Here is a 21,203-nt window from a genome sequence, read left to right on the forward strand (position 1 = left end):
CAGTACCATGTGTGCTCCAGCTCTAGAACCTTCATTAAAAATTAATACAAAAATCTCTGGGTCATAGCTTAAAATGCAAAGATCACAATTTAGGGCATACCTGATATCATTTATCTGTGTTAAATAGAGATGTATTATATCATAGATTGCATGGAAAAGAATATTTAAAATGCTCTCAGTTGGGCTGCAAAGATTTGAGTTCTTAAACTTTCATGCTAGACCAAAGGGCAGTGGAAGCTGAAAGAAAACTTTTACTAAAAGTAAAACAAACAAACAAACAAACAAAGCAATTTGCTATTTATGAAATCACTTCCTCGAAAGAAATGGATGTTAAAGTTGTAAAAAAACAAACAAACAACAACAACAAAAAAAAAATAAAACAAACAAACAAACAAAAAAAAACACTTGTGTTTAACCCAAGCACTAATATCAAGTAAAATAGATTTCTAGCATGAAAGGATTTCTTGGCTTAGCACACAAGCTCACCTGGACTACTAAAGAATGCTGAATGAATGAGTTAACAAAAGATTTTTATATTATACAATTTCCAGAGAGGTTGATTGGGTACATTTTATTCAAGGAAAATCTCACTTCTGAAGAATTGTGAAGCCAGATGGTGCCCCATGAAGCTGCCTTGGAGTAAAATATTTCTCTTGTAATCTGAGAAATGCCCAATCTTTGTAGTTACATATGGAATTCCTTTTGCTTTAAAGGAGAGCATTTGGCAAACACAGTGTTCTGTGTCTATTTAGTGATCCCCACTGCCACAATTATTTCCATGAGTCATCAGAAGAACTAGAATCCAGTAAAGAAAGTGTCAAAGAAAAGGCATCCATTAGTTATGAAAAAGATCCTGTTAATTAAATTGGCTACTGACACCAGATTTCATTTTAAATTCTAGATAATATAAACCATTCAGTGAGTAGCCCATGCAGCATTTCCATGGCCATGTGCCATGTTTTCAAATGAAATTAAGATATTACAAATATTTAATGTTATTTAATAACAACACGTGTAATATCTACTAAACATACAAACTGACATTCAATGTGTCATTCCATTTGTTTATAGTACATACAGATCAATTGAGGTGTGTATACAGTGAGATACTAACACACTGGAGACCTCACATCAGTGGAACTCCTGTGGAAATACATGTATCTTAGAGAAGAGAAGAGAAAAAAAGGAACTTATAGTGGCTTGTGATTTTGGCCTTGTGCCTTGAAAACATGCCCTGTTGTATTTAAATAGGTCAGCACTGAGAGATTTATGCCGTAATTAATCTTGATTAAATCCATGTAGGAGCAAGAAATTATGGAATAGCTGTTTCGGAACTATTTTGTGTATGACATAAGTAATCCAGAGATATAGAATACTAAATGTCTTGTGGATGGCCAGGTTATAATTCAACCCCATCTGAATTTTACTGAATTGTTTGAATATTTAAACATTTTCACTGCAAGGCTTTTATTTTTTTTTCTCCCCACTTAGGCCTGATTGACTGTTATTTACTGAGAAGTAACTGTTCTACAAATAGAACTTGCTGAACTAGTATGAGAAAAAGTTCTTAATTTGAAGAGCTATGTTTAATGAACTTAGTTTGGAGCAGCAAAAATCCAAACTTCCTCCAAAGCCACAAACCAAATACAAACTGATAAATAGGGTAAATGTACTTTGGTATATAACCTAGTAGAAAATCTAGTTAAGCAGAAGATTAATGCAACTGAAACAGATCTCTTGCTTGCAAAAGAGATAAAATATAATAAGAAGGTTTTTTTTTTTTTTAAGTAAAACAGTAAAAGGAAGACTAGGGATAATGTGGGTCCCTTGCTGAATGAGGAGGGTGTCCTGGTAATGGGAGACGCTGAGAAGGTAGAGATACTGAATGCTTTCTTTGCTACAGTCTTTGCTTCAAGCACTCCTCCCCCAGGACTCCTCGATCCTAGAGGCAGGAGAAAGAGTCTGGGAAGTGGAGATCTCCCCCCGTGTTGACAAGGAAGTGGTTCAGGAGCATCTGAGTGGGCTCAACGCACACAAATCCATGGGTCCCAATGGGATGCATCCGCGTGTGCGAAGGGAGTTGGCAGAGGCGGTTGCTGAACCACTCTCTATCATCTTTGAAAGGTCCTGGAGAACGGGTCAGGTGCCTGAAGATCGGAGGATAGCCAATGTCACTCCAGTCTTCAAGAAGGGCAAGAAGGAGGATCCGGGAAACTACACGCCAGTCAGTCTCACCTCTGTCCCTGGAAAGGTGTTGGAACAGCTTGTTCTGGATGCCATCTTCAAGCAATTGGAAGAGAAGAAGGTTATGAGGAGTAGTCAGCATGGATTCACCAAGGGGAAGTCATGGTCAACCAACCTCGTTGCCTTCTATGATGGCATCACCAGCTGTGTAGATGAGGGGAGAGCAGTGGATGTCATCTACCTTAACTTTAGCAAGGCTTTCAATACTCTCTCCCATGATATCCTGATAGCAAATCTGAGAAAGTGTGGGATAGATGAGTGGACAGCAATGTGGGTTAAGAACCGGCTGACTGGCCGAGCTCAGAGGGTGGTGATCGGAGGAGCAGAGTCCGGCTAGAGGCCTGTGACTAGTGATGTTCCCCAGGGGTTGGTGCTGGGTCCGGTCTTGTTCAACATCTTCATCAACAACCCTGATGAGGGAATAGTGTCTGCCCTCAGCAAATACGCCGATGACACAAAGCTAGGAGGAGTGGCTGACACACCAGAAGGCTGTGCTGCCATTCAGCGAGACCTGGACAGGCTGGAGAGATGGGTAGGAAGAAACCAAATGAGGTTTAATAAAAGCAAGTGTTCTGCACCTGGGAAGGAACAACCACACGTATCAGTATAGGCTGGGGGATGACCTGCTGGAGAGGAGTTCTCAGGAAAAGGAGCTGGGGGTCCTGGTGGATGACAGGTTGACCACGAGCCAGCAGCGTGCTCTCGTGGCCAAGAGGGCCAATGGGATCCTGGCGTGCATTAAAAGGAGCGTGGCCAGCAGGTCAAGAGAGGTGATCCTCCCCCTCTACTCTGCCCTGGTCAGGCCTCACCTGGAGTACCATGTCCAATTCTGGACTCCCCAGTACAAAAAAAAGACAGGGCTCTCCTCGAAAGAGTCCAGCAGAGGGCCACAAAGATGATATAGGGCCTGGAGCATCTTCCTTATGAGGAAAGGCTGAGAAAGATCAGACGGAAGTCCTGAATCGTTAGGAGGGGGGAAAGGACCTTATACTACATCACCTGTCTTTCATGGTTTACCATAAAATAGAATCAAGATGTATAAAGATGTAGAGAAAATTCCAGATTAAGATAATCTGGAAAGCACTGAAAGCAGTATCACGATTAAACAACCACTTTTAAATTTGTGGTTTCCTGGTGTACAAGCTGCCAAAAATTATATTCAAAACGTGACTTCTTTGTGAGCTTTGGCTTAAAAAAAACCCTCTATAAGTCAGTTATGGCTAACTATTATGGACTGATTTGTAGGTGAGTTCATTTCATTTGCAGTCCAAAGAGCAGACAGTTATTGGATTTATTTTCCATTATTTACAATGGAAATGAGCTCATCACTATTCCATTTTACATTTCATATTAATCAATTCATTTTTCTAGCTTGCAATCAGTTTATTAGTTTCAATAAGTGCTTCATGAATTGTTAATGACAACATAAAACAACAAAATCCAGAATCTGGTTAAAAATAACACCCTCTGAACACTTTGGCCTGCTGCCACTATAATATGTGTTTGGTGTGAAGTGGAACACACATCACTTTCAGCACAATTATTGGTGAGGGTCAATGCTGCAGCCTGGATTACAATCCAGGATTTTGCAGAGTGCCGATGCTATAATTTTATGGATGCATGTGGCAAAGCCTGTATTTTCATAGATACAGCTACTAGAGGAGCCAAAAGGAGCTGTCAGGTGCTCTTATGATCTCAATCAAGGCCTTAAACTGGAAAGAATAATGCCTCTCAAATAAATGCAAACACAGTATCATGAAAATGTATTTCCAATAGTGTCATAAGAGAAAAATAGTTATATGAATTTGGATGTAATTTATAATGCATTACAAATATTATAAACTTTAATTCGATTTTCAAAAGTCTTAAACACTTGTGTATAATTAAGTGATACTATCCTCCTGAAAGATTCCATTTGCACACAAACATAAATATTGTTTGGCAAACAAAATATCTATTTTAGACTAAGTTCTCGAGTTGTCCTCTACAGAGCAAACCACATGGTAATATTATTATATTTCTGTTTAATTTGTTCCTAAATCCCAGCACCTCTGAGGATTTTAATTTCAATCTTGATAAAAAATACACCTTTAGGAAAATTCTCTGCACATTGAGAGCTATTGTTAGCACAGATATGCAAATAAAATGATACTGTCTGATATGAAAAAGCTTGATGTATACCTGAAAAACCTCTCTTCCAACCTCTGCTTCTCTGCAGAAAAGATGAGGTTTCCAAGCCATCACACTGACAACAGCCTTCAAAAACAAATTTTTGAACATCATGAACTTAAGAGAAATTTCCGGGAATGTTAGAAATTAGTCAACTTTTAATCTTTCTTTTGCTATTTCTAGTTTAAAAAGGTGAAAAAAGTACTATAATTAGAAAGTTCACTGGGCTCTTCCAAACTTGTATTCCTTGTGGTTAATAAATCATTGACAAAAGGATGAACTCAACAAAGATACTGGTTAGTTATACTGACTAATATCCAGCCAAATAACAAGAAGAAATATAATTAATGTGCAAACAGCAAGACAAAATGACCATAAATTTGGCTTGATAGACAATAAATCTCACTTATTCTCTCTCTCTTTCTCTCTCAATTGGGGGTGAGATTGGGGGGGGGGGGGGGGGGGAGGGGGGGAGATGGGGGAGTTGATTTGTTTGGTTTTTAAAAGCAAAACAAACAAACAAAAAAATCTTTAATTTACAAGCAAGCTATAAAGCCATTTGTTGTATGTTCCTTCAGATAGATTTTCTTCCACTCCACACTTTTTCTGTAGTCATGGCCCATTTATTTATGTTTCTTTCATATGTTAGTTAAAAGAGTTAGGAAAGCCATAACCACCATGTGACCGATGTGACCATTTATGAAATATATGTGGCATCTCCTCAAAGGAACAAGCAAAAATACATTAGTGAAAGCATACCACCAATAATATGTTCATGAAAACTCTTTGCCAAGAAATGCTTACCACCAAATAAGTAGATAAAAGCAATTTTCTTCTAGCTTACAATGAAACAACAGCAACAACAAAAAATCAAATCTGTAGTTATGGCAGTAGGGTAAGTTAGGACTTTTTTTTTGGTGACAACTATTGCACATCTATACTCTTTTCCAATTAAACAAATCAAAATGAAACTTGAGTTTCACTCAGGTTATAACCTCAGTTTTACTCATTGACTGTAATGGGTGGAAAGTTTCATTCCAACTCTGAAATCTTGCAGGTACTAGGAAACCTATCAATCTATAAGTCCCAAGCCAGCCTTATTATGAAGACAAACAAAACTAAAGAACTTAAAGTATACATTTTTGCAAGGAGAGCATTATATCAAGTGAATCACCATAGCATGCCATCCACCATCTCTCAGGATTGAGACACGTGGTAAAAATGCCAGTTGACTGTAAGGTTGGTGTAAGGTTGGACCTCCAGTTTCTGCATGAGCTCTCATCACCACTTGCACCTCATGGTCTTCCTCTCTTTTTGCCTAGGTGAGGCAGTGCCCCAGGACAATGAAAAGAGCATGTAAAAACAGACAAGGAAAAATGAATTTTAGGCTCCTGAATTCAGATTACATTTCAGAGATGACAGGTGGAAATTAGAAATGGTGATTATAAAGGGCATAAACAAATAATTTGTAGCAGCAAGAAAGAGGAATGGCCCAGCTTCTTCTGTCTGACACTTGAAAAGAAGGGGATAACACATTTCCACAAAGCAGCCAAAACTAACCTCTGCTTTTCCAATTAGCTGGGTTGCATTAGTTTCAGATTCTCCTCATGGGAAATCCTGAACTTGGGTTCACAGATGCAAATCATATTCATTCTTTATCTGAACAAATTTAAGATTTGCAATAGTATAATTAAAGAAATTGCATCTGCTTTTATTATACTAATTTACCTTACATGTTGCCAGGTATAAAGAGTACTTCATGTAATGAGTGCATTTCAAAGTATTCAGGTACCACAGTTGTAGTATTTAAAATGCAGCAAAAATGATCCTTCATATAGATGGAGTTTTTAATATTTTCCTTAAAAACAACTTGCAAAAAAACTCCTTGCACAAAGAGAATATAGTCTCTATGCCATAGCATTTTTTTTATTTCTTTTTTCTCCTGGAAACTTTAGCTTCCTTATCAAGATAGCTAAAAGTATTGTATTTTTAAAAGGAAAAAAAAAAGTTTTTTCTGAACCTTCTTGTTAACTCTTCTGGTTTTCTTTCGTGATTATGATGACACTCAGACTATGTAGCACAGTAGGCTTACTTGGCTGACATCAGTGCAGCATATTCTGCTTGAAAAGACTTTAGAACAACTTTTATTAATTTTGTATTTAGTGAGAAAGGGTTTTAAAGTACAAAAACAGCTTTAAAAAAAAGTCAAGCAAATAGATGCAATTGCTTAGCACAGTTAAACACTATCATTAGCATGAAAACGATGTCTTTAATGATAAAAATAGTGTTAGTCATCCTTTTTGATCTGAAATTAATGCAAACAATTGCTAACTGGCAGTACAATCATACAGAGATAATAACAACTTGGTCCAACTTAAGGTTTAAGCTGATCTTTATTTTGAGTAGGAGAATGAATTAAGTGACAGGCTTTCTACATGTCTATACAAAAGCAATGGGGTTTAGGCATGGTATATTTGCCAAGAGATCCCCTTTTCTTCCTTGTAGGACCCTTAGAGCTTGCAACCGTCACTGAGGCATGCTAATGCCTGGAGAGATGGGGCAGCTTCCCCATGTTGGCAGCTCTTCTCTCAGCCTTTGTAAGTTTCCCTTCCCTAGCAATACTAAGAACAATAAACAAATTTCACACGTTCCCTTTCTTTCTAGGAAGATCCCATCTCCAGGATAACCCTAGCTGCTAGGCATTGGCCTTGAAAGTGCTGGCTCACTTTTGAGTTGCTCTTTTCTTTTACAGCCATTTGGGCTAAGAGCAGAAATTCTTGCCCTTCATTTATGTTATATTCTAACATGGAATTAAATTATTAAAGAGGCCATGCATATTCAGTTCTTCCCAGGATAGTTTTTCTCTGTTGAGATGCCACTGTGGCTATTTTGCATCAAGCTGCAAATGATAAAGATTGGGTAATCAAATATTTCTTGAACGTTACTAAATAATCTTTAAAAAGATATGGAGAATGTTGAGACTTGGTATCACTTATTAAAAGCGTTTACATTTGTATCAGTCTGGAAAGTAACAGTACTGTGAACAACCACACTAAACGTGCAACTTCTCATGTGTAAAATATTTATTCTCTGAACAGTCTCAGTCAGCAGTGCAAATTAACTTTGCATGCATAAATTCTAGCCATTGAGCACAAAAATGATATGGCACAAAAACTGTGTTTACAATGATTGTCAGACATATAGCTGAGGCCAAATGAAACCAGTTGGAAGCTGCTCATAAAATTTGGCAGTTAAAATACATACTTTAGGCCTTATGGCTGCATTCATTACCATATGTTGAGAGCTGTCCCTCTCTATTTATCTACAGCTATTGTATGTTTGGAACTGTCCACCCCTATTTATTTGCAATCCCTTAATTAGGCATAATGGCTCAGCTACTAAAAGATATTAACATATTTCTGCAGATTGAAGGAAGAACAACAACAGATATAATTAGAGGTTGAGAGGAGCCCGAGCCATGTCAGGAGATCAAGTCGGATTTAGTCACACAATGACAAAGAGGGTGATAACCATGTACAGTTCTTGTTCTGGAAAGATGTGTATTCTATGCCAAGGTCCATTTCATTTTATATTCTAAACTCACTCTCAAAAGTAACCACAGTGAAACAGCAATTAGAAAAGAAATAGTGATTTAAGCTACAAAAGTTTAATCAAAACTTATCCAAGAGTTCCTGACTGGACTGTAAATCATCAAGACTACATCAAGTCCTGTAAAAACAGTGATGGTAGTTGAACTCTGATGTTGCCAAGAATCAGTTTTGAAAGGTTATTTTAATGGGAAGAGACTGCCATCACCTTTTGGAGTTTGCATATCAAAGACTATAAGGCAAATGGGAGAAATCGATTTCAGCCTGATGACTGGATCTGCCACACACAAAACTCCACTGTGGTGCCTTTGTTAGCCTGATGGAAAATGTGTCCCCGCAGAATGAATGTAAAGTCTAAAATTAGGTGGCATCTTCATCTCCACCATATTTGTCTAGTTCTGACAATACCTGGTGTGACCCTTTGATTCTAGCTATTGTTACTTCCCTGGTGCATTATTCATTTCCTAATTCTTCCTCTTTCCTGTGTGTTCTTGCCTGACTTCCTTCTAATAAGAGCCAGAGAAGATAAATCCACCTTTTTGCAGTGCTACCCTGAGCCTGCAACCTGAAAGTAATGCTTTAAGCAACATAAGGCTGCTAAAAGTTTGCTGAATGTCTGATAAGACACTGATCTGCACTGTAACTTAACAGCAGCAAGACTGCAGAGGAAGGAAATTCAAGAGATGCAAGCTACCAGACAGAAGCAGCATTTTCATGTTCTGTTTTTTGGTGGTGGTGGTGAGTGGGGACATTTATTTTCCTATGCAAGTTTGTTTTGTTTTTAGAGCAAAAAGGATCAAACAGCAGCAGTAAAAAACAGCTCTCAAATGTTATTTAATTACACGTAAGTCACACCATTGTTTTCTGTCTCTTCTAAAAGCTGTTTAACAGGTTAGAATGCTTCTTCTGGTGGTTGTCACCACGAAAGATGTCAATAGCCAGATGCAAAGCTCTCAAACTAAATCATTGATACCACAGATGAAACATTTCTCTACAGATAGCTAGATAGACTCTTGGATTGTAGATCCTTAACAGTTTGCTCTTTCTAAATGTATTTATCCCCATGAATTCCACTCCCCCCCCCCAAAAAAAAAAAAAAAAAAAAAAGAGATGAGCTCCTGTTATCATTTCAGTGAAGGGTTTAAGGACCCCAAAGAAAAAGACAAAGAAGGACTTAGGTGCTGAAGTCCATGCACTCCACTCCCAAATATTCTCTTTCTTATTTAACCATATAGACCCTTAGATATGGGTAGGCTTCCCCATTCTGGGGCTTCCATAAAAATTTTACATTTCACCTGTATTTAAAAATTCATCTTTTCAAAATTTTAATTGTTATCTTCAAAGCAAGTACCTAACAGATGCTGCAGGAAAGATTGGTGCATGTCTAGAACTAACACACAAATGGGAATGGGAATACTCCCTTTATTGATAGGGCAAAGAGAAAGTAAGGGTGCTTTGTAGCACTTCATGCCTATTCGTGAAACAGCTATTCATCAAGATTTCTTTTGTCTGGATGCAAACACCAGCCAGAAATTTATTCCCGACTTCTGAAACCAATCTGATATTTTTTGGTGTGTTTGAACTTTGCTCCATCTGCCTGACAAGAATGAAGAACAACCCCTTCTTGCTCCCCCCAGTGTTATATTACACTGAAGTTTATTTTTCCCCTTTCATCATGCTTACCCCATGTCATAACAGGTCACCTCACATAATGCCCTCTAAATACTAACTCTGTGTGGTAAGGCTCAAGGGAAAACATTTCAACCTTTGCAACATAATAAATTAGAGATCGACAGGTAGGCCCATCTTTTACAAAGTTTCCAGGCTAGTGTCTATCCTCTGTCTTTATTCTCAAATAAAAACTTTTTCTGAACCTTTTCAAAGATATAACATCACAAATCTTCCTGCTAGAAGTACTCATTTACTCAGCTCTGATCAGCAGGATTGTGAAGTGAGTGTCTCCCATACAGCCTCTGGCAAGGATTACAAAGAAATCAAATCTGAGATTTGCTGTTAATTATGAATGTCTAAAAGAAAGTGTGGAAATTGAAGAGAAGGAAAGAGATAGTTCTACAGCTTTTAAATAGAGTTGTTACAACTGCAAGACTAGACATTCACAGTCTGGTATCCTGTAAAGCAATTCACAGAAAATTTTCCTATGAGGCAATACATTTTATATCTTACATTTTCTATTTCTTGAAGAGATGAGCAGAGGAAATAGCTTATTGATGTATCTCAGGAGAAAAGCTTTAAAGGAAAGTTAAAATTCAGCACCAAACAGAAGTAGTACTGCATAACCTAAAATATTCCATTTGGGTAGGTTATTTTATTGTCCTGTTAGAAAAATAAAGTTTCTTCTCCCTGCACTGAAGGAATGTAAAGATTCCAAAGTCAACTGTGTGGACGATGTTAACTGTGAAATACATTATTCTTCTATAGTGATGAAATGTAAATTATGAAGGAACACCATCAAGTTTGCATGTCATTGGTAAGTCATCTATTGCATTTGGAACATGCAGATATATATATATGTGAATATATACAATGGAGGAAAAATAAAATAATAATAATAATTAAAAAAATCAAGGCTCAATGATATCAGCTGATGTCTAGCACATTTTAAGTGGCACACAGAGCAAAGGAAACCTTTGCCTCTTAAAAAAAAAAAATTAAATTCATTACTCTGTGAATGCTCTAACGTTTTATTAATGTAAGTTCATGTTCAGTGCCCAGCTCTTTTCAGAGTAAGTGACATGTCAGAGGTAGGTTTCAAATGGAGACTGGTGTAAAACAATATTCATCATCTGCTGCCAGGACATCTATAAACACCTTGCACCAACGACACAACAGAAAGCGATGTTGAAAAAGTACTATTTGGAATCAAGACTGTGACTGGCTCCTTGACCTAAATTAATAGGAGTTATAGGACAAAAGGAACCTAGTAATATAAATACATTTATAAACAGTCATTTTAAACAACCTTGCATTTTTTTTCAGCAGGAGTAATAGATTATCCTTCAAAACCTAGAAGATCACTTATTATTTCATGGAACTCTGGACTTATTTTTTCCAGTTCCTTCCACAAAAACATATATCATATATGATATTTCATATGCAGATACCCTGCAGGACATTTATTGTTAAAACAATTATGCAATTACACACATTTTTTCATATACAAAGTAAACATATCTATTTATTCTAGATCATGATAATTGTTCTGCCCTGAGTTCTTGATATTTTGGAAAGCAGGTTCTCTTAAATAACCAACTGTGTCACCTCCTGTATATTAAATTTACACTTGACATTGACTTTTAAGTCAGCCTACTCGGCAGCTTTGTCTAATATAGTTGCATGTTCCTCACCTACAGAGATATCTTTTCTTTTGAGAGTAGATGTGATGCAAAGGTCTGCAAGAAAACTTGAAGTTCCTGTCAAAACAGAAGCCAAGGAATCAAGAATCCAAGATTCTTGATTCTTTGATTCTTGATCCAACACCGTGGACCTCAGTTTGAGGCTTGAAATATATTGATTTACAAATAAACAAATACAGTTATAGAACTGAAACAACGAATATACACTACTCTGCAGCTTTTCTTGGAATACTAAAGATAGAACAGTAAATGAATGCATCCAGAATGAATAAATTCAGATTAGCAAGGCAATGTAAATCGTCATGAAGATACTTCTCAAATATATGAATCAAAGTTAAGATAGGACGCTATATATGGGTGACAGAAACTGTTTTTGGGTTATGCATATAAATTGGAAATATATTCCTACAGAAAATGTAAGAAATACATGTGTTTTTGTGACAGATTAACATTTAAAGTAAATGTATAGTAATGGTATAAATTAAACCGTATTTTCATAGTAGTTGCAGTTTGTAAAATGTGTGTCAGACTTGAATGGTTTGTTAGTACAGTTTGTTAGCAGTAACCTGGAAATGTTTTAAATTGAATTAAATTAAAACTAAGGTTTCTTAGTTAAAATAGCATCTAGATGAAGGGGCTAGCAACCACAATCAGTTTTCAATATGATGCAGATAAAGAGAGATTGCAGTGCATACTGAAAGAATTATTTATACCATGAGTATTCATCAAACTTAATACATTAGTGATTGTGGGTTTTTGTTTGCTTGTTTGTTTTTAATGCATTAATCTTAGATACTATGCCATTCCACCACTCTCTTTTTCGATATTCAGGAAAAAAATGTACAATTGAAATTTCCAACCTTTAGATTTATGACTTACTCTCCCTGCTTGTTTAACGTGTTTTCCAACTATTTCATATACAGGATACAACAGCTAGAATAAAAGAAATATTCTGATTGTTGCTACATCTACTAACATTCACCCTTGTCATATTTTGCACACTACATTAAGCAAAAACATAACAGGCAGTTATTACCAAGCCTGTTTTCTATTACAATGAATCTTTGTTGGGCAGGGGCAGAGAAGCAAGAAAAATGAGCAGAGGTGGGAAAATAAAAATAAATAAAAATAACAACAACAACAAATAACTTCTCTAAAAGAAAATAGAGTGATTATGTTGTACCCTGTTAGGAGTGGTGATGAGGTTTCCAGAACAACAATGTACTCGTTATAAAAGATGCATTAAATGTAACATTATAGCAAAGGAAAAGAAAAATAAGAGTCTAAATACAAATGTTGCTTTCAAACCAGAAATCTAATCATAAGAATAGCACAACAGAGGGTAGAAATTTCATATGCCAAGATGCACAGCAACTTCATATTACTGCACTGGGGCCACAATGGAGTATAGCAAGGCATAAGGTGATGTACTTACATCTCCCAAATGCATTTTATATATGTTCTTATAGTCATCTGCATTTTTTTTTCTATTTATTAAATGTATTTAGTGAAGAACTGTGTCTTACTGACAGCATGGCAGCCTCAGTGGTAAAAGCTCTGCTGAATCCCCAAGGTATCCCAGGAACTTGCAGCTTTGAAAGGAAGTCTTCTTTGCCTGGCCAGAGGTACTGGCACAGCCAGGCAAGGGTCATTCACCAAGAACATTCTGCAAGGATATAACTGAAATTTCTGTAAAGCATTTCTGTTCCTCTCTCCTTTTCCTTTCTTTTTCCCCTTTCTCCTATCCCTCTAGCCAGCCCCCTTCGCTCTACAAATATTAATTGACAAATTCTGTCTATGTTTGCAAATGGTTTGGGGAAAATGGAACTTATTTGCAAATTGGCTTGCTGAAAACCTAAAATTCACTCAGCTTCATGTTGCACCTCAAATTATCCAAGTGTCTTTTATGTTAATTAACATTTTACTCTTTATTTTGGTGTCAGTCCAAAAAGTTAGTGCATGGACTGGTACTGAATGCTACCATAGCAATGTGAGTTAGCAGAGAGATTTAAAATCCAGTTAAATGTTATGAAAAAACAGGCATAAACTAACATGTATATTCATACAAGCAAGATAATCTTTTCATACAATATGTGATATTGCTAAAGGGCTACGCCCATATAAGTAGATGAGAATTACTGTCTCACTGCTCAGCTGAACACACAAATATTTTATTTCTTAAAGGTGAAACATGACTTTCAGTCACATATTCCAAATTAAGGGTTACTATTTATTTCTAGTAATTAAATCTTATTGAAGATCTTTTGAGAGCTGCACCCTAACTGAAAAAATAAATACATGCACATTTAGTTGATATAAAATAGAATAGGCAGTCCAAAGCACACTGAAAACACTGGGAATATGACTTCATTTGGTTTTAGATCAAGCCTTTGAAATACAAATAGTTTAAGAAAAAATACTGAAAGCTTTAAAATACACACACATGCAATATACATATATATTGTTTTAGATATGTTGACATGGCCTCTCCATATTCCATAGGAAAAAAAGAATATTAAAAACTAGGAATCATGATTGCCTTCAAAGTGCACAAGAGATAACAAATCAAATCAATGGCCCTTATCTCTGCAGACTACTGAAATCTCCAGGAACACAAAAACTTCTTGGCATTTCTTTGCATGAGAAATCTAATATGCATGTTATTCATATCCCCACAAAGGTGAACAATTAGAATTTATTCTTTAGCCATATCTTTCTTGCTGGTAAGAATGTGTCTGGGGAGCTAGAAAAATCTGGGATATTTTTTAGGTTTAAAACAAAATGTCTGGGAAAGATTGTCCTCCTTCGTTACAGAAAATGCTAGCAAATATCAGAAATATCATGCTATCAGTCTGTTGTCATTCCAGTTAGTAAAAATGAATAGGAAGTTACACAGTTAAATGCATATGCAAATTTTGTTTTCGATCTCTTCTGTTATGAAGAGGGTTTACTATAAGGCAAAATATAGGCTTAATATTTAATCTGAGGAGAGCAAGATATGAAAATTATATGCATGGCTGGAAACATTGGACTATATACACCTTAATCAACTTCACTGGATATCTTTCTGAGCAAGAGAATAGTGCATGCCTCTTCTGTGCGATTGTTTCATTCTTGCTGGCACTGAAACTTATGCAGGAATTTCTTCTGAGATGGAGATTTTAAGAAAATGTTTATTTAGCTTTCTAGTGCTACTCCTATTAATTTCATGGAGCTTAAATTCTCCTTGGATGAGCTTATTTTATTTATTTTTACTTTTAAAATAAAGTCTTTCTTTAGCCAAAACCTAAGCAAAATTATGATACAATACTAGAACTTTTTTTTTTCTAAAAATATTATTTTTTTCCAAGCTACAACAATTAATTCAAAATATGTCCCACTTACAACAGCCTTCAAACATATGTCAGTTACCAATTCATCACGGTTTTGAATCTACATACTACATAATTACGTAAGTAAAGAAAAGAAAGTACCTTTAGGGTTCCTTGAATTCCATGTAGAGAGTACAATATCATGCAAATCAGATTTTCATCATTGCGATGAGAAGGTGGAGTCCAAAGAGCATCTTCTGTAGTCAAGACCAAGAAACATTTCGGCCTTCAGATACAAGTACCTGAAACTCTGCTCTCCCATTAGCTGACATCAAAGGTAAAAATTAGAGTGCTGGCAGAGTATTTATTCCCTATTAAAGCCATCAAATAATTAACTGAATGTTTTAATAGTCACACTTCAGAATGTTTTCAAATGTAGTAGTCCAAAAACAATGGAAAGATTTAAACTTCAAGATCCATATGACAAAAAATATATAAATAAAAAAATAATAATAAAAAAAAAAAACACTCTCCCTCCCTCACACACACACACAAACAATTTTGCCAATGTTGCAAAATCTGTTTCCTATGCTAAGGAACATGTGTAGAAATACCCCAGATTTCTGATGGTACTTAATGAAACAGGTGACTAGTTGTTCCCATCACTTATTTCAGTCATTTTTATTCTCTTTCTGTTCCACAGCCATTGCCTCCATTGGGTTGTGAATGAGACTTATCAAATAAACAATCTGATTACAATTCTATCAGCAGAAATAAATAAACAATGTTTAGACATGTTAGTTTCTGAAAATGTACAATAATAATTTGTCTGCGGCCTGTTACATAACAGTATTCAGTACTATACATTGACTTCTAAATAATGAATTTATTTTTTTTTCCCAAGGATAAGCCTTCAGATTTAACTGTATCATCAAGGGAACCTTGCATTCCAAGCATCAAGAAGTATGGTTTCAATATTTAAAAGATTAAAAAATGCAATTAGACTGAAAATATGAAGTGAATTTCTTATATATATATACTTTCCTTTTGCTTGGAAGACATTCTGAATTTAAAATCTCCCTTTTCTGTCAGTCCCCAAAGTGAATAAATTTACACACATTTAAGTATTTACTGGATTTTGCTAAAGAGGAAAAAATTACAAGGGGAGATAAACTGTGGAAGTATGAAAGAGTTAAGAGCTAATGTTACCCCTTCTGTCTTCTTAGAGTTCCCTTCTTTGGTTGTTTTTTTTTTTTTTTTTGTTTTGTTTTGTTTTGTTTTGTTTTGTGTTTTTTTTTTTTTTTTTTTTTTTCCCCCTCTTGTTTCTTTGTTTTAATTGTCTGTCTGTGAGGAAATTCAACCTTTACGCAAAGAGCGGGTGATTATGTATGGGAGATGCATACAGAGAGAAGAGCACGGAAGAGAAGACAGGCAGTGTGGGAAGAAGGAGCAGATAAGGAAAGGAAACATGCAGAAAATTAAGCTAAAGTACGCAGAGTGAAAAATGAATCATAGGCTTAAAAAAATACCAAAAAATAAGAGGGGAAATTCTTGCACAACTATTCATACTTGCCACATATGGATAGTCCTCCAGCACTTGTAAAAAGTAAAGGATAGATATTTTTTTCTTTTCCAATCTGCGGGAATAATAGGAATTTTAATTATTTTTATTTTTTTGATGTTGAAAAAAAGGAATACAGAAATCTGTATTCTTTTATAAATCAAACAGAAAGAAAAGATAATTTTATTAACTCAAACTGCTATCGTGAGAAACTTACAGATCCTAAGTCTGTATTCACTTCAGTCATCTCTACTATGATTAAGACAACCATTTAAAAGGCAACTGAGAAACTTAAGTTTGGCAATATTTGAAGGAAGTCATCATGGAGATTCTTCATGGTAAAAATCTGCCTACTCTTTGATCTCTGTTCCAGGTAATCAGTCTGTGTAATGCCTTTCTGAATTCTGGATCAGATCCTGCATGTTAGGCTAATTCCACATGATGACAGCCAACGCTTCCACCCCGACAGAGGTTGACATACAGTATGACTAACACAGAAACAACGTGAAGTTTCTTGTCAGTACCAAAGCAAGTGTTTTTATTTGAAGCCAGTATCTGCTATGGTGCCAAAGAGCAAGAAGCCAGCTCTCTCAGCACATTTACAACTGTTTCTTTTTAAGAATGTCACATCACTAAATCAAAGTTGCTTAGTGGTTGCCAAAATGGTAGCTCATTAAGCTGAAGGAATTACTAAGCAGCCTCAGAAAAGAAAATAAGCTTAGAGAGGAGTATATGAATAAGACAGTATCTACTATCTTAGTTAAAATGGAGTGCGGTATTGCTGCAGTTACTCTATTTGTTCTGTCTCGGATGATATTTTCAGTTTTCAAGAAAACCCGGGATGCTGTTTTCTTACCTACTGCTGATCCTTCTACAAGCAAGGGCTTGCAACACTGACAACAAGGTAAGATTTTTCCTACAACCAAGAAGTGAAGACTGACTCACTAAACGTGCTATGGAAAACAAGTATCCACATGCGAAAATTGAGTTTTCAATAATCAGCATGCCTAGAGTAGCCTTTTAATGCACTGTGACCATATGATAAGCAATTTCAGGTGCAATACTTGAAACTGCCAATAATTAATATGATCCCTTAGAGATTTTCAATTAACTCCCGAATTGAATACAGTAGGAATGTTATACTTAATTTTTTAAAACCACAAAAAAGGGTCCTAATATTGACCCAGAATAAAAACTGCAGGAAGCTGCAGGACACAACAGGCAATGAGAGGGAGAGAGAAATAAATGATTCAATGAAAAGGCACAACATATGTCTGCTCCCTGCTATTCTTTCTTTTTCTTAAACAACCTTTTGAAAAGAAAAGAAAGAGAAAACAAACAAACAAACAACAACAACAAAAAACAAAACACTGTTTATCTGATAATACTGTACCAAAAATATACTATAACATTGGTTTATTTTATTGAGGGGACAAGTAGTCACCATTAAGCAGATTTACAGTTTGGGGAATCTTTTTACTGTGCATCTCTGTGGAAATGTCTCTCTTCTAGATAAAGCAGCACTTCAGCTACACAAGGAGTATATAAGGGAACTGCTCTGTAGCATTTTGCACATGCTATGTGTTTAGATTTGCACAGGCAAAAAACACATGAGATAGCCCTGTAGCTATAACTTAAATCAGCCCTTGGCCTCTCTGTGTTCTGAAAATAGTTGCAGTATACTAGAGCAATGGAGAAACACCACCTGATATTTCAAACTTCGGGATATAAATTTGGGGTATCAAATGAGTGGGTGTCAGCTCCTCTGGACTGGGCTCAGGGAAGAAGAGCACAAGAAGTGGGCTGATAAAGCTTTAGGAAAGACTAGGTGGGAAGCTGCAGTAGTGAGTGCAAGAAAAGGAGGGAGTGTGGGGATTCATTTTTGAGAGCCTGTTTACAGATCATGAGAGCAGTTAAAAAGTTAATTTGGCTTCAATGTGACTAATTTCCAGTGCAGCCAGAAGGAACTGTGTGTTCTTGGCTCTCATGTAATTGGCTTTATAATCAGTGGGTTTGGAATAAGATGGTAATTGACCGCATTTAATCACAACACGTTTTAAAAGAAAACACTCTTATTAGGCAAGGTCTTTAAAGTTTGTCTTCAAAAATATCTTAATGAAGACCAGACATAGTTTTCCCAGTTAGACAGATGTCAACCTAAATAAACCTGCAAAAAAATTGACCCAGGAAGCAGAATCTTTTCAACCTTACACAGCATAATGAAATTAGGATGCAAAAGGTGTGCAGGGAGAGGGCTCTGTCAGCAGACAGAGGCAAATATGAGCATGGCTGCATGCTGGCTCAGGGTATGGGTTGCACAGCCAAGTGGCTTCAGCTGGGCTACCTCTTGAGCAAGAGATGATGTCCCACTGGGTTGCTGCTGGCAGCAGGGGCAGCCATCCCTGCATGCATGCCTAGAGACGTTGGGCTGAAGTATATGTTGTGAAGTAGCCTGTCAGCCTTTTGTTTGCATATTAGGTCTGTGTATATCCATAGCCTCAGAAATACAAGGCACAGAAGGTGCTGGCTATATTCAGAACCAAAATAAAACCCAAACCTTACCAAATAATGATAATAATAATCAATAAATAATAATAATAATGAAAAAAAAAAAAGATTAAAAAAAAAGTTCTGTTCGATCATGGAATGAATCAAAGGTTTTAAACATATCCACGAATGACTTCCCCCCGTTTTCCTCCCTGAATGTATTTCCTTAACATTGGGATATTCAGAAATGGCCACATGTACTAGGTTTGTGAACAGTCAGACCATCCAGACTGTCATAGGAGCAGACCATAGGTGGAATAACTAAATGGGGGAAAATTAAATAATTTAGGATAGACACTTGCTAGACCAGAAAAGCAGTATGTCATCATCTCAGCAAGTAATGTACCACACGTCAATCTGGCGTTCAATTCCTATTTAAGCATGTGAAAAGTCCTCTCTAAATGCCTCAGTCATCTGCAGAACCACTTCACATCTGAATGCCCAGCTGTCTAAAACTTTGTCTGTGCTTGTAGATTGTTGTCTGTCCAAATAAATCTGATAACTAACTCAGATGAGCCCTCCATTTCTGAAGAATTTAGAAACCTTTAGCTGAAACTAAAATGTATGCTTCTAATAGGACATATTTATTATCTGAGCTTCTCTCCAATACATGCAGATTCTCAGAATATTTTTTCCCAAGGAAGGTGACATCCTGTCAAGTTGTCTGAAGCTGTGCAGTGAGCAGCCTTGGCTGAAGTTAAACTAGAAGAATTTGGGGTGTGAGGTTTAATTCTCATGCTGACAGACAAATTTGTCTTGGACCCAGTGGAAACGAACACTATCTGAGATAACACTTCCAACATGTCTTAATTGTTTGTTAATTGTTAAGTTCCAGAAAAAAGTCTTCACCAAAGAAAAGATTCCAAAAGCATTTTACAATCTACTTTGAAATGTTTTTCAATTGCTTTTTTCCTTTTTTTTTTTTTTTTTTTTTTTGGAGGAGAAGGAAAAAAATGTTCTTAACATTATTTCAGATTGTCAAGTTCTTCTGCAGAATAACAATCAGATCTTCCCTCCTGAGAGCAAGTGCTCTGTGACAGGACTGCTTCAAATGCTAAATTAATGTCCAGTTTTGATTAATTTTGATTCATTTATAGTACACATGGAATCAATCATTTTACTGTATCCAAAAACACATCAATGGCAACAGTTGAACCAATGACTCAGCAGACTCAATTCCAAATCTACTGTAGGCTGAAGATAGAAATAACACAATTCTAGTAGCAATGTTATATTTTATACATAACACAGGAAGATAGAAATACTTTCCCAATGTAGTAACAAGATGATTATATTTGCTTTTAAAGTATCCATACCACCTATGTATTTGCATTCAAGCAAATTAATTTAGTAGCAGAAATACTTGCTGAAATGAATGAATTTAATGTGGACAGTTACAGATCATTTAAAATAGTTATGAATGGCAACACAAGGAAACTGATTTCAAGCTCAATTCTCATCCAATCACAAACAGAACACTTGTACATGCTGTCTAAACACCTGGAACATAAATATGCTCAGTGAATGCCTTGCAAGTTTGTTACTTAACAATAAATTTCTGCAATATTTGAATTTTAAAGTGAGAAAATCACAGAGTATGAACAGCTTTGAACACACAAACACACACAAAGTTAATGCACACAGAATAATGCACTCACCGATTTTCTCAGAAATAATGCTTTTCTGCTATTCCTGTCCATCAATATTTTAGACAGTCTATTCTAGATACATAAACTTACAGTGTTTTCATTCTGTCCTAATGAATACCACAATACTAATAATTATTAATTCTAGATCTTCTATTATTGATTCTAGATCTTCTGGGTAATACAATGATTTTGTACTTACCAGGAAGAGCAGCTGAGTTACTATCTTCAGTTTATAATGGTAAAGCATTTTGGCAATTGGATGAAACACTGCAGGACCCATGAAAGTGGCCCAATGTTATTGGCTGGTGATAACTTTCTCTTCAGAGATTGATTCTTTTTCATTATATTTCTGGCTGAGTGCAGGTGTATAAAATAATAGCCCAAGGCAGCAAACAGGAAGATGAAACTCAATAAAAACTGGGATAAAAGAAAAATTCATTTTTAGTTTATGTTAGTTGTTGCTACTGTGAACACAATGACAAGCTTTTATCACATAAGAGCAGAGAAAGTCAACATGTAAAGCTTGCTCTCTACTTTATGCAATATGTGAAGTATAAGGTTTTCTAATATATATAAAATATACACATGTGTTATTGTGTGTTTATGTGAAGGAACAACTGCTGTGGGCAGTCCAGCACACACTGCTCACCTGTCTAATGTGAGGTGGAGAGACAAGCAATTGAGTTTTCTTAGACTCAATACTTGGGCCATGCTTATAGCATTCAACTCAATAAAACACC

At 36.0% G+C, this 21,203-nt stretch overlaps 1 long non-coding RNA gene across 1 annotated transcript in view; it reads right to left on the reverse strand.

Moving 5' to 3' along the window:
- Positions 1-21,203, reverse strand: part of LOC137855976 (uncharacterized) — a 40,076-nt gene that overhangs the window by 12,296 nt on the left and 6,577 nt on the right. Inside the window, exons 2-6 of the long non-coding RNA XR_011096106.1 lie at positions 20,663-20,880; positions 17,124-17,183; positions 16,276-16,343; positions 14,869-14,963; positions 12,922-13,075 (exon numbers count right to left, since the gene is read on the reverse strand). This is a non-coding gene — a long non-coding RNA (uncharacterized lncRNA). The remainder of the gene's footprint in view (positions 1-12,921; positions 13,076-14,868; positions 14,964-16,275; positions 16,344-17,123; positions 17,184-20,662; positions 20,881-21,203) is intronic.

Source organism: Anas acuta, chromosome 4, assembly GCF_963932015.1.
Source record: "Anas acuta chromosome 4, bAnaAcu1.1, whole genome shotgun sequence".
NCBI lineage: Eukaryota > Metazoa > Chordata > Aves > Anseriformes > Anatidae > Anas > Anas acuta.